This window comes from Oryza sativa, chromosome 2 (genome assembly GCF_034140825.1).
Source record: "Oryza sativa Japonica Group chromosome 2, ASM3414082v1".
Taxonomy (NCBI): Eukaryota; Viridiplantae; Streptophyta; class Magnoliopsida; order Poales; family Poaceae; genus Oryza; species Oryza sativa.
The window spans coordinates 34166100-34180265 of record NC_089036.1 but is presented as its reverse complement, the minus strand read 5'-3'; the positions used below and the strand labels follow the sequence as shown (position 1 = coordinate 34180265).

The 14166-nt window shown below is 40.8% G+C and overlaps 1 long non-coding RNA gene across 1 annotated transcript; it reads right to left on the bottom strand.

Moving 5' to 3' along the window:
- Window positions 1-2694: 2694 nt before the first annotated feature.
- LOC9272709 (uncharacterized) lies at window positions 2695-4018 on the bottom strand. Its single transcript, XR_001542990.3, has 2 exons — window positions 3814-4018; window positions 2695-3613 (listed from the first exon to the last, which is right to left on the bottom strand). It is a non-coding gene; the product is annotated as an uncharacterized lncRNA (long non-coding RNA).
- Window positions 4019-14166: the final 10148 nt, after the last annotated feature.

Genomic DNA, 14166 nt, shown 5'->3' with positions numbered 1-14166 from the left:
AGCTCCATCTAAGGGGGTGTTTAGATGGGGCTAAAACTTTTTAGCCCATGTCACATCGGATGTTTGAACACTAATTTGGAGTATTAAACAGACTAATAAAAAAACTAATTTCATAAATAAGAGCTAATCCGCGAGACGAATTTTTTAAGCCTAATTAATCTATAATTATAAAAAGTTTACTGTAGCATCACATTGTCAAAATCATGACATAATTAGACTCAAAATATTCGTCTCGTGAATTAGTCCAAAGATATGGAATGTGTTTTGTAATTAGTGTATGTTTAATACTCCAAATTAGTATCCAAATATCCGATATGACATGGACTTGAAATAAGTCCTGGAAACCAAACAGGCCCAAACACCCCCCTCAAATCTGAGCGAATAGTACACGCATCAACTCAGCGGTCAAATGGAACATGACGCACAGATCTTTTGTGGTCACTCTGCGACTCCCAGATTTTTCGTGGTCACCCTGCCCCAACCCAACCGGCTGCACTGCACTGCATTTGCATTTGCCACTGCACGCATGCACTTAGCCCAGTATTCGTACTCCCATTGATTTCGCAGGTAGGAGTACACCACTCCACTAGGAGAGTACTCCACTAGATAAGATGTAGAAAAAAAATTGTATGTGTATGAAAGGTTTGATGTGAGAAAATTTAAAAATTTAGAAAAAAAACTTTGGAACTAAACAGGCCCAAGCAAGATCACGCAGCATTGCCATTGCAGCAGCTCATGCATTCACCAGCAGCAGCTGCTACGCTGCTGCCTCGCAGTGTTTATCAAATCTTTTGTGTTGGGGTTATCGTTTTTGGCGGTCACTGTAAAAATCGTATAATTACGTGGTTTCAAAAACTATTACTGTACCAAGCCTTACTTCCGTCCCGTCCCAAGCCTTACTTCTGTACCATGCAGTACACAGCAAAGCTAGTAGCCACCACTCTCTTTGGATCAAAGCAGAAAAAAACCACCTCGTATTGGAGAAACGGATGGATGCAACATGCAAGTATATGCAGCTACTGTAGTAGTGTACGATTACTAAACACATTGATTGAGATAGGAGTAGCAGAAAATTGTTGGCCTGCAAACAATAATCTAATCCGTTCAAATGGGGCTATGTTCACCCGAAACGGCCGCTCTGTTGACTGTTGACAGCACGGGCGAGCATAGCTGCCTACTTTACCTAGCTGCTCCTGCACTCTTCTGCAGTGAACACTCTCTCTCTCTCTCTCTCTCTCTCTCTCTCTCTCTCTCTCTCTCTCTCTCTCTCTCTCATGGTGTCAGTGACGTCGCAGATAGCAGCAGATGATCACTTTTAACTTTGATTAGGAGTATCAGTACGGCCACCACAATCAAAAATTAAATTAAAACCCCAAAATCGATTCCACACGATCCATCGGTTAGCTAGCCCATCTGCGTCTGCCATCCTGCATCGCAGGCAGCACGACCACCACCAACCATACCAAACCTTTGCATCGCCATTGCATTGCTGCTGCCCTGCCCTGCCCTCTTGGGGCTCTCCATCATCTACACTGTTCTTGACTACTCCATTTTGATTATGCCACCATGCTGCATTGCTGCGCACTGCAGCAACAGGTAGCTACCACAACCCCAATGCAAATTTCCAATTCCCCATCACAACAATGATACAGACAGCAAAACACCAAGGCCACACACACCCATGCATCCACTCCTACCTACTCTAACTACAGTACTTTCTTAAGATAATGGGAGATGTTTCTCACAACAGTATTAGTAGTAGTGGTAAGTGGAGTACTACAGTACTCGCCATTAGCAAGAGAAGAGATTTGCCTTTGCCAAATTAGAGCATGTTTTTTCTGCACTGCACAGGTAAAGTATATATTCATGCAGTGGGGGCAAAGCTGCAAGCTAAGCCAAAAACATCCGTAATCACTGTTAGTATCACGGAGTGGTGGGCCCGGGCTAATCAGACCTGTAATCTGACATGCGGACCTCCCTCTCCCCTCCCCCATCATTAATGCTCCTAACTCTGAAACGGAAGGAGAGGCGTTTATGACGATGATCATTGGTATCATCGGCTTTGGTGGGCCCCACCACCATTCCACCGTGGGCCCCACGGATCAGCACACTACTATGCCTTCTCTCTCACGCACACACCGTGTCATGGGATGGCATGGCACAGGACATGGCAATGGCAATGTGCACAGCCAGCCACACAGTGACAGACACACACAGGGTTGGTTGATCAAACCGAGGCGAAACGGACAAGGCGACGCAGAGAGAGACAGAGAGAGAGAGAGAGAGAGAGAGAGAGAGACTCAACAAGCAACATACAGGAGATGGATGGCCGCCGTCTCCGTTCCGACCTCGCCGTCGCCGTCGCCGTCGTCGTCCTCCTCCTCGGACATCATGGCGAGCACTCACTCACACTCGCAACAGCTAGGCAGAGATACGGAGGGAAGATATAGCAGATATGGATTTTCCCATTGCTCATGATGCTCTCGAACCACCTCTCGTCTCGCATGATCTCAACACACCAAGACAAGAACACAACAAAGAGGACACGACAAACGTATACTAGCAGGAGAGATTTCCATACTTTCACCACCCACTGCTGCTGCCTTTTTTTTTCCTCTGCGATCTTTTTCTTTTTTTTCAGTTGCATTCTAAATCAGGCAAAACGCCAAGAACGGTGATAAATTACACAAGGAAGGAAGAACGTGTCATCATGAATTGAGGGGAAGAAGGAAAATAAAAAAGACGAAGAAGCAAGCAAGCAGCAAAAATAAGCAGAAGTGAGAAAAGAAGAGAGGAAAAGAAAAAAGTGATTGAGCCTATTGTGCCAATATCTTACTACATCCACAAGTGGACAGCACACCTCAGGACAAGGAGAAATCAGAGCTCCCCACGCACCCTGACACCGTCTTCTTCTTCTTCTTTCTCCCCTTCTTCATCATCTTCATCATCCTCCTCTTCTTCTTGCAATGCCATAGCTTCCGAACAGCAGCAGCAGCAAGCAGGGCACCTCCTTGTACGCTAGGCACAAAATGGAGAAGGAGAAAGAAGTGGCCAGGGAGGGACAATGCAAAGGGGGCAGTGGTGGTGGTGGTACAAGAACCAGATGCTCTCTCTCTCTCTCTCTCTCTCTCTCTCTCACACACACACACACAGCTGGGAGTTGTTGGTGTTATATATCTCTCTCAAGACACACTAGACTCTCTCTCTCTCTCTCTCTCTCTATCTCCCCCCACATTCTCACTCTCACTGAAGCTAGCTTTCTTTCTTTCTTAAGCTTTTTTTCTCGCTTTCGACTGCTGCTTTGGTTGGCCGAGCCAGTGAAGTAGTGAAGCTGAGCTCTCTTGCTTCCTCTTCTCCTCCAGTAGCTGCTGCTGCCTTTATGCTGCTTTCCCCCTCCTTTGACGTGAGAGGAGATCCTCTCCTCCTCGCTCTTCTTCCTTCTCCTGCTCCTCCTCAGCTGGGGGGTGGGCCCACCACCACCACCACCCCAAATCTCCTTTTCGCTGCCCTCACCACCTCCAATGGCGCCTCCTCCTCCTCTGCTTCTTCTTCTTCTTCTTCTTCGCCGTCTCCTCCAATCTTCACTCTCTCCTCCATGCTGCTGCTGCTGCAACTGCAAGAAAAAAGAGAAAGGCAATGTAAAAGAAAGCGAAAGCCAGCACAGCTCAAGATATATTCTATAAACAAATCCATGGACAATGCAATGCAGTTGCCGACGACGTTGTACTCTCTCCCTACAAGAGCACGCTTTAGACCAAAAGATCAAACGTATCCATGCAAAGGCAAAGCAGCAGCAGTAAACTTCCAACTCACCTACTGCTGCTGCTTTTCGTCTCTCCACTCCCCGATCTCCTCTTCTCCCCCTTCCTCCTCCGATCCTCTGCTGCAGCTGCAGCTGGCACTGCTCTTTGATCGATTCTCACCAAGTTCTTGATGATTTCACTTTCTTTCGAGATGAAAATGTAGTACTTGTGAGAGGCTACGAGGTGGCTAAAAAGGCTTTTGAAGCGTCCAATCCACACGCGGCAATGGCGCTGGAGACCTGAAATAGGGCGGCTAGTGTAGCTAGATCTGCGGCGAGCGAGCGCACGAAGAGGTGGTGGGGGAGAGGGAGGGAAATGACGGTGCTGCCCCTGAGGGGTGAGGGCAATGGCAAAATGCATCGGAAGGCGTTCTCCCCCGGATTTCACGTACCCATTCCACGGTGGGTGGGGAGCTCGAGCTCGGCAAGACAGCGCGTCCCGCTCCAGGAGGCACGCCCGTGCGTGGGCCCCACCTGTCAGCCCCACTGCACTGCCACACTACTACTACTGCTGCACTGCACTGCACTGGAACGCTACTCCTACACCACTTGTTGCAGTCACTAGCTCACTCCTAGACTAGGCTGTAGTTAATTAAGCAGTGGTAATTAACTACAGTAATGGTGATCTTGAAGATAGTAATTTGGGTGTCAGACTGACAGTGACAGATTAAACGTGAGTTTGCTCTATTGATCGTTTGCTCTAGGAAAATAGCACCAAACAATCACAATAATTAACAGGTATAATTTGTATAATTAGGTTTTACAACTTCTACACTCTCATTTTTCACGTACACTGTATTTTCTAAAATATTCTACTGACAAGCTACTTAAAAATAAATTTAATCATTTTTTAAGTTTTTAGCTAACACTTAATTAAACATACTTTAACGAAAAATCATACTATTTTTCGTGCAGAGTGGGAGAAGCTCCCCACCTTAGTGCTTTAAAAGTACGGAAAATAAAGTATGATATCAAAACATTAAAATCAACTCCAAAAATACCTAAAAATCATATCTAAAATTAAAATTTAAAGAGTAGTTAAATTCTATAAATCTACAATTAACTAGTTTATAAAAAAACTATCAGTAGGCTGCGTATTCCATGAAGCATTAGGAGCTACCACAAGAATATATAGCATATGATTTTATTAGAAACCTACAACCTATATATCCGAAAAATTTGGGGCCACTGCCACTACACTTAAGTTCTTACAAGCTAGGCTCACCTACATGGTATAAAATTACTTTTTTTGGATAAAAAAAATACTATTTGTTATTCTTGTAATTTTTTATACTATTTGTTATTCTTGTAAATTTTTGAAGTATCCAAAATATTACAAGTTGTAGCAAAATTGGGCTATTCAGCAGGCGACTGCTGCTACGTGTGTGTGTGTGCGGTACTGTTCATGCTGGCTGTGACGCAGCTCCAAACCCAACAGCGAAACAGTCTATATACTCATAGTTTCGTGAAATTTATTTAAAACTTAAATTTTGGCTAGAACTGGAGGTAGTGATTGCAACGCAGCTCCAAACCCTCTAGCGAAACAACCTTGATACTTAGGGTCTGTTTGTTAGAGCTCTAATTCATAAATTTAACTCCAGCTTCACATCTCTAGTTTATTTTGTGAGAGAATTTTATCTAACTCCGCTCCCATTTTAGGTGAAGCAATGGAGCTGGAGCTACCCTTATAGTTCCGTGAAATATATTTATTATTTAAATATTGGCTAAAGCTAGAGTTAGTGATTGTGACGCAGCTCCAAACCCAGTAGCGAAACAGCCTCAATGCATAATACAGTTCTGTAAAATTTATTTAAAATTTAAATTTTGGCTGGAGCTTGGGGGTAGTGGTCGGTTGCTGTGAATTGGGATGATCTGATGCGTGTGAAAAGGGAAGGGACTGATCAATGGAAGGAAGGAGGCATGGTGAGAACGAGTCAATTGTTGGGCAGATGGTGCTAGGAGTACACTTCTACTACCACTGCCTGCCTACTCCATGTGCACGCCTGCCCCAGGCGACCGCATCCCAACACCGGCCCACCCCCACGCGACCACCACCACACGCATCCAACTCGGGACCACCCACCCAGCGACCCAAGGACCCAAAGGCCAGGCCACACCCAGCCCCGATCTACCCTGCACTGCACTGCTCCTACCAGTACAACGGAAAGATGAGAGGGATTTGCACTATTACTACTGTACATTAGGATACTAGCAGCAGCTCCTTCATGTTCCTACAGCTTCGCCAATAAATACCCAACAGTGCCCTAGTACATGTATATGTACGTCGTACACCCCTGTGTCCAAGTAAGTACTCTTGCTGTATTAAATCCTAGGCCCTCCATCAGGAAATGTTACAAACATTTTAGGCCTCCTTTTAATTGGAGAAAAAACAAAGGAATTAAAATCCTACACTATTCATGCCTTTGATTTGTAGGAATGAGAAAAGGAAAAACGTAGGAAATTTCTTATTCCTACAATTCTAGAGCAAAAACGTCGGAAAGTTAACATCCACTCTAACCTCTTGGAAAACTTTCCTTAGTCTATCTCTATCATGTCATTCCTGTATTTTTCCTGCGGTCTAATCAAACGGTCATTCCTATATTTTTCCTGTGTTTTGTAATCCTATGTTTTACACTTGCAATCCTATTAAAATCCCGTATTTTTCCTATTCCTCCGTTTTTTTCAATTCTGCAATTCAAAGGGGCCCTAAGCATGGAGAAAGTACCAAAATATAACCAAATATAAATTTTAGAGTTTTTTCAATCGTATATTTGTCTTTTACTTCCCTTGTCTTAAAATACGTGATAAGACATATATTATTATTATGAATTTAGACATAAATCTGCTAAATTTATAATATTTTGATGTATCCACTATTCTATACTAAATTGCTTTATTTTTGAACGAAAAGAGTAAAGTTCTAGCTTTATCCTTTAAACCTGATATGTACTATAAAAGTTTTATCCAAGTCAGTCAGAGGCCATGGGAATAGGCTTCACCGCTAACAAAAACAAGCAGATGTGTGGAAGGGTGTACTACCATGGTTTGCTACGGAGAAGTGCGCAGCGTTTTAATTGCAGGTCCAGGCATGTGGCTGGGGCACTTGGAGGGTGAATTTAGTTCGTTTCGTCGGTTGCGCGCATGCATCCGCCCGAGTGGGGGTGTGTGTGGGGTGCGGGTGCGTGCATGCATGCACGAACGCGTGCAGAATTCTGCAGATGGAGCGTGCGACGCAACGGACGGACGGACGGATCGATGATCCGTGTCGGCATCGACATCCTTCCGGATACCGTAATGGCCAAGCCCGGTTTTTGGCCGTTTTTGTCGGAGTAGACGACGGATACGGCGCTGCTCTGCCTGCCGTCTCAGCCATCACCAAACCGTTTAAATGGGATTACCGTCATTCTACGAAAACCGGAAGGTTATCGTGAAAACCATACGTTTACCGTGAGGTTTATTATGATTATAAAACCTAAGAAGATTAGCACAGATGATAACGGCGAGAACCGCGAGATTTTACAAATCCTGCCTGCCGCTGTGCTTTTCTTTTGCCCATCTGAGAGCAGGTACTTGTACTCTCTCCGTACTTAAAAAAACCAACCTAGTATTAGGATGGGACATATCCTAGCGCAATAAATCTGGGCATAGAGCATGTGGGCTACAGATTTATAGCCAGCTGCAACACGGATTTCAAGACACAATATGTGTATGATAGGATAGAATCAGATATTAATAATGTAGTATGTAACTATTGTATGAATTAACTATTAAATTAATTATGGATAATTTAAAGTTATTAGTTGGCTATATAACTTGCTGTGAGCTGATGCATGATGCAAACGCTGAAGCCTGAAGACGAGTCTCTTATCTGATGAAACCGTGATGGTACAGGGCTAAGGGGGGCAGGGAGCTCAGGGACAGGGGTAGTGTTGTCTTTTCGCAGCCACTGATCTGGTTTTAGGGGGCACTGCTGGGTGGGCCCCCTGTCACTGTGCTCAATATCAGTTGCTATATGTTTTTTCTTCCCCTCTGTTTCTTGGCTGGGCTCACTAGGAATACAGGTTTAGGTCACTGTGCCAATTGAAGTGCCTGCGATCGATGACAGATTAACTCAGGTATAATTAAGAGCAAGTTTAATAATATAGCCCACTGCTAGCTCCAATTTATCTATAGCCAATCTAATAGCTCATTCATATAATAGTTATATACTACACTATTAATATCTGATCACACCTGTCATATACACGCTGCGTCTTGAAGTCCGTGCTACAACTGGCTACAAATCTGTAGCTCACTGCTCTTCTCTCTCCTTATTTATCTCTTTAAAATGTGTTTGTAACTGGCTTATAACTTACTATTATACCTGCTCTATGGGGTAGTGACAACACAACTTGTGTTTGTTCGGAGTGGCTACCTATAGGATAGGAAGTAGAAGTACTGTAGCGCAACCTTCGTGTTAGAATAAATTTTTTAAATTAATATAAGATGTGACATATTTTAACATTATGAATTTGAACAGACATATGATGAGATTCGTAGTATTAGTGTACTAGATTAATCTATTCTAAGATGGAGGGGGCACTATTAACTTAGTATAATTATTTAAAATTTATTATCACTAATATTAATTGTTATCTCACCTGTACTCATGGAGAAAAGAATGAAAACGAGGGAAGAAAAAGTATTTATGGTTTTTATGGTTTTCTCGGCTTTATCCTCATTTAATTTCCAATCGTACTTTACGTTTGTAAAAGTTGAGTAGTCTGCATAGATATGCATCGGATCCATATTAAAAGGAATGATTCTTTTTTTTTTTGCGAGTAGTACGTACATACGTACCTTGATCACCATCCATATGCATCGGATCCATATTAGTAGGAAAGATTTTAATAGATTTAATCTAATGGTCTAAAATATCGGGTCCACCAATTTAAGTGAAAATCAATGGCTAGATGTTTTGCTTTTTTCTTAGAATTTCTTTGATTTCTCTAATTTATTAGAGCACCAAGTGGCGGCTTAGGAGCGTTTGTAGGAAGTTTAATGGACTTTTAGTATATAATAATAGATAGATAGATAGATAGATAGATAGATACTAAGTTATAATGACATTGCCAATTTTCCATCATTTTGAAATACGTTATTCGCATTACTAGTATTATAGTGAATTATCTACTTAACTATAAAAATACATTATTTTTTTAAAAAATAAACTTGATAAATAATTTAGAACAGACGGTCTGAACAATGTGGTAGAAAAGAATATTTTTTTAAAAAAACATACTGTAATTTTAAAAGCATGGATCAAATACAAATAATACACGGTATTAATCCAACGGAGTAGGAGTACACCCCTGAAAAAGTGAAAACAACAGGGCCAAAGTGAGTGCTGGCCTGTTGCCTGTTGGCAGTGGCCTGCTGATGAATTGCGCCGGAGTAGCAACAACTTCAAACACTGTATCCTATAATCAAAAGCTCTCTCCATGCTGCTCCGGCCGGAGTGGCGCACCTACCTCACTATACCTCTCTAGCGACTAATCCTATACGTACTTGCAGTAGTACATTGGTACTGGTATTTCTACAGTCGTAATGGTGAATGATGGCTGGTCTGGCAGCTTGGCTGGTTTGCCCTGCTGCTTGGACAATGTTAGCAGGCGAGTCTCGTTGCACGGTTGCCTCAACTGCAATACATGTACGATACTCACTCCGTCCATAATAGTTGTGTTTAGTTACTTCCGAAATTGGAAGTTTAGATTGAAATTGGTACGATGTGACTAAAAAGTTGTGTGTGTATGACAGATTGATGGGATGGAAAAAAAAAAGAAAGTTTGGATCTAAACACAGTCAATATAGTTTATTTTGAATATCCAAATTCATTGTACTAGAATATGTCACATCCACCCAAAATCTCTTAATATATATTAAGGTACGGAGGGAGTAGCAAGCAAGCAGCGCAGAGCAGTTGGCTCTTGGCAAGCCGGAACGCCGAAGAAGTACTTAGCGACGACGAGGGATGAAAGCGGTTTAAAAGTTTTCGGTTTTTAGACGCGTTTTAGAAAATGGGAAATATCACTTGGAATTTTTCGGAGAGTTTCATAAATAGAAACGAAATCAATTTTTTTTAGAAAAAATGTAAACGAATACGATCAGGCTATCATTTTGAAAATGGGAAATAATTTTCAATTATTTTGAAAATGAACTCAGATTTTTTTTCTTGGAATCGGAAATGAAGTACTTTTCATATTTTTCTAGTACGGCGTTTTAGATCTATTTTTCTTTTGACTGATAAATATTTTTTGTTTTTATTAGGCCACACATACTACTTAGGGCCCTTTAAATCGCAGGACTGAGAAAACATAGGAATAGAACAAACACAGGATTTTGATGTGAATGCAAATATAAAAAAGGGATTGCAAAACACTCTAATAACATATGAATGACCATTTGATTGGATCGCAGGAAAAGCAGAATAATTAGAGGAGAGATAAAGATTTGAAGGAAAGTTTTCACGAGGTTCTACCTTATATTAGATTTTCTCCAAAACTTGCAAGGTATTAGGCATTCCATAGGAATTTCATATCATTCTATAGGATTTATGGATTTATTTTTTTTGATTCAAAGGGTTATATAGAAAAGATTTCTATAAGAATGAAATCCTCTAAAATTCCTATGAATTTCCTTCGAATGAAAGGGTCTTATAGTCTTTTACTTATTGTAGTTCTCATGGAAAATCAAGTGTACAACTAGATTTTTCTATATGGTTTTTCTGGTGGATGGTATTTTTGTTGGATGGTCTTCCTCGTGGGTTGATTTTCACGTGTAAACCCTAATTTGAGTGGGATAATGTTTTTCTTTTTTTTTTTGGTTGAGATGGTGTTTTTAGGGAGTTGTTATTTTTATAAGGAACCATGATAGTGGGAAAAAAGGGGTAGCTCCGCTTCTAAAGTAGTACATATATATCAACCCGACATATATCGACCAAGTTCAAAAATATTCCAACAAAATTTTTATTTTTTTCATAAAAGTTGTTCAATTTTCTTGGTTCGTGGTAACTAAGCTTACTGCAGGAGGAGTCCGGCTCAGGTGCAGGGAACCCTGCACATAGTAATATACAGGCCAAATCAAATCGCGACACCTGTACACAAGGTAGGTCCACCCAATCAACCAAGTAACAATGTAAACGGAGGTTTAACCACGATCCCACAAAATCAGGTAACAGAACCATTCACCCGTTTAGTCCTCGTTAAACCTCCGTTGCATGCGTAATTAAGTAGGGCCACCCTGGACAGGTGTCGCAATTTGATTTGGCCTGTATATTACTATGTGCAGGGTTCCCTGCACCTGAGCCGGAGATGGGTAATCCCTCGCTCCGGTAAGATAAACCTGATTTGCATGCGGTGGTGCTAGTCTTATGGCCGTCTTGGCTGCCGCTGCCACCGGGCATGTTCCGGCCTGCCCGGCCATTGCCAGTTTGCCACCAAGCTGTAGTGCCCCATATGTAGCAGCAAGTATTTCTTCCGTCCCATAATATAAAAAATTTTAAGTGAATATAATATATTATAGCACAATAAATTTTGAGTGGTCTGTCCAGATTCATTGTAACAAGGATGTGTCAGATTCACAAAAAAATTCTCTTATATTATGGGATGGAGAGACTATTACATACTCCCTCCATCCAAAAAAAAAAGACAAACCCTGGTTTCCGTATCCAACGTTTGACTGTCCGTCTTATATAGATTTTTTTATAATTAGTATTTTTATTATTGTTAAATGATAAAACATGATTAATGCTTTATGCATGACTTGTTTTTTTATCTTTTTCATAATTTTTTCAAATAAGACGGATGGTCGAACGTTTGACATGAAAATCTAGGGTTTGTCTTTTTTTTTTTTTTTTTTTTTTTTTTTTTTTGACGGAGGGAGTATACATTACATGTAGTACTGGTACTGATGTACTCCTACATCCTGCAGTAAGTAAAAACGGAGAGTAAAAAGGCCGCACATGGCACAGCGAAGCAGATTTCCATTTTCCAGCAGCAATCTGACGGGCGGAGCTCTTAATCGTACGGGCAACCGCAGCTGTGTTCTCTGACCACCTTACAGTAGGGTAGTAAAAGTACTTCCCCTAGATTAAAGAGTACTCACTCCGGCACATTTCAAACGAAGCCATAAGTTTTCATGTCCAATTTTAATTACTGATTTTATTTAAATTTTTAATGATTAGTATTTTTGTTGTTATTAGATGATAAATATAAATAATACTTTATATATAACTTATATTTTATATATTATATTTTTTTAATAAGACTAGAAAAGAATCTCGTGACTGCGTTTAAAATTAGGGAGCACTAAATTTTTTCTTTCACAGACAGCTGCCGGCCCATGCTTGCGTACGTACAAACCGTCGTCGCCAACCGGGGACAAAAGTCCTATAAATACAAACAAGTGGCCTGTATGCTGTGACACGGCCATGAGTGGTAAACTAGTACGGGTGCCAAAATATGGCTCGCTGATTATCGATGAGTATGCAGGCCGGCCCGGACCACTGGAGCATGCAGTCTACTTGGATCACAGTACTACTATCTCAGAATGGCATTGTACAGTATTAGTATCAACTGAAACCACTAATTGAAATATGATTTCACTAATTGATGAACCTTATCATAAATTTAGTTAGCTTTTTTTTTCTCTTTCAGCTGGCCGACATGATAGGGTAATCAAATGGATTAATCAATCATATTCCCTAGCTAAGCTCACCAGTGTACACTGTAACTCGAGCAGAGCACAGCACGCGCGCGGCAGCATTTCCTTCAGTTTTAACGACACCATCGCTGCAGCGTACTCCGCGGTTTTCTTTCTCCGCGACGAGCATCTCGAGGCACCCGGCGCCGTCCTCTGCACGAATCTCAACGCACCACGCCTTCGCCGTTGCCGTAGCCGCGCCCGCGCGAGCTTTCACACACGCTGTCACCGACAAAGCAATCACCGGGAGAGGATTAATTGGCAATGGTGGAGGATGATTAGGGCACCCGCAATGGTTATTTATATGCTTTCTATAAGAGATCCATGCCAGTATATTTTCCTACTTGGAAGAGATTAAATGAAGAGAGAGTAAAGCTATCTACTAACCTGGAGATAGTCTATAGAGAAAAACGATGCAATGCATTAGAGAGCTATAGATACCCATGTAGACATAATATTGAGGTGGTTTACTATTAATCTAGTATATTGCTGAGATGTACATGTTTTATAGAGAGCACCTTACTTTACCATTGCGGGTGCTCTTAGAGCAAGTTTAATAGTATAGCCAACTACTAGCTTTAAATCATCTATAGTTAATTTAATAGCTAATTCGTACAATAGTTACATACTACTCCCTCTAGTTCTATATTAATTGACGTTTTGGACAAGATTGAGGTTAAACTTTTATAACTTTGACCATCAATAACTTTAAAAATATTTAGTTTAAAGAAACTAGAAAAACATATATAGATTTGTCTTTCAAAACACTATAATAAAAGTAAATATGCATTTATTTATTGTATATATTATAATAGAAAAATAAGGTCAAAGGTATATCTTGTAGAGCGTGTCATTGTTCAAAGCGTCAATTAAAATGAAATCGGAGGGAGTACACTATTAATACCTGGTCCTACTTGTCATACACACACTGCGTCTTGAAGTCCGTGCTACAGCTGGTTATAAATATGTAGTCTGCTGCTCTTTTTCTCTTCTCTTTTATTTACTTAAAATATACTTATAGCTGGATTATAGCATGCTATTATACCTGGGGTGATCTGATTAACTAAATCCGGGTGTTTATCTCGAGATCGTCAGGTCGTGAGCTTTTGGAGAGCAGCTATTTCATGGCAAAACTTATGGATTTGAGCTCTTTTCCTCCTATACTTAGAACAAGATATCAACAGGGTCAATCGGAAAATATTATTTTCTTTTATTATGAATTTCTGGAGTGGTCTATTTCATACTGCGTAGACCATTATATTTATAGGTTCATAGGTATCATTGGTGCTATTTAAGAGATATGGAGTAAGATTAATGCAAGATATACAAACATTAAATTACAATGCATTTAATGACATAGAAAATCCCGGTATTAATTGCATCAGATATGATATAGTAATGGCCGTCTTGTAATTGCACAAGTATCATTGCTTTCATGTTCCATCTCTTTTTATATTGTATAAATTTTAAAATAACCTTATTTCCTGACACACGTTTAGAATCGATACCTCATTTATTTATAAATTTGATAGCACTCTTCTGTTGGTAAAACTGACAACATTCAATTAATAGGGGCATAAGGAAAATGCAGGGGATAATTGTCTTGAAGTCTATAGACTTACATT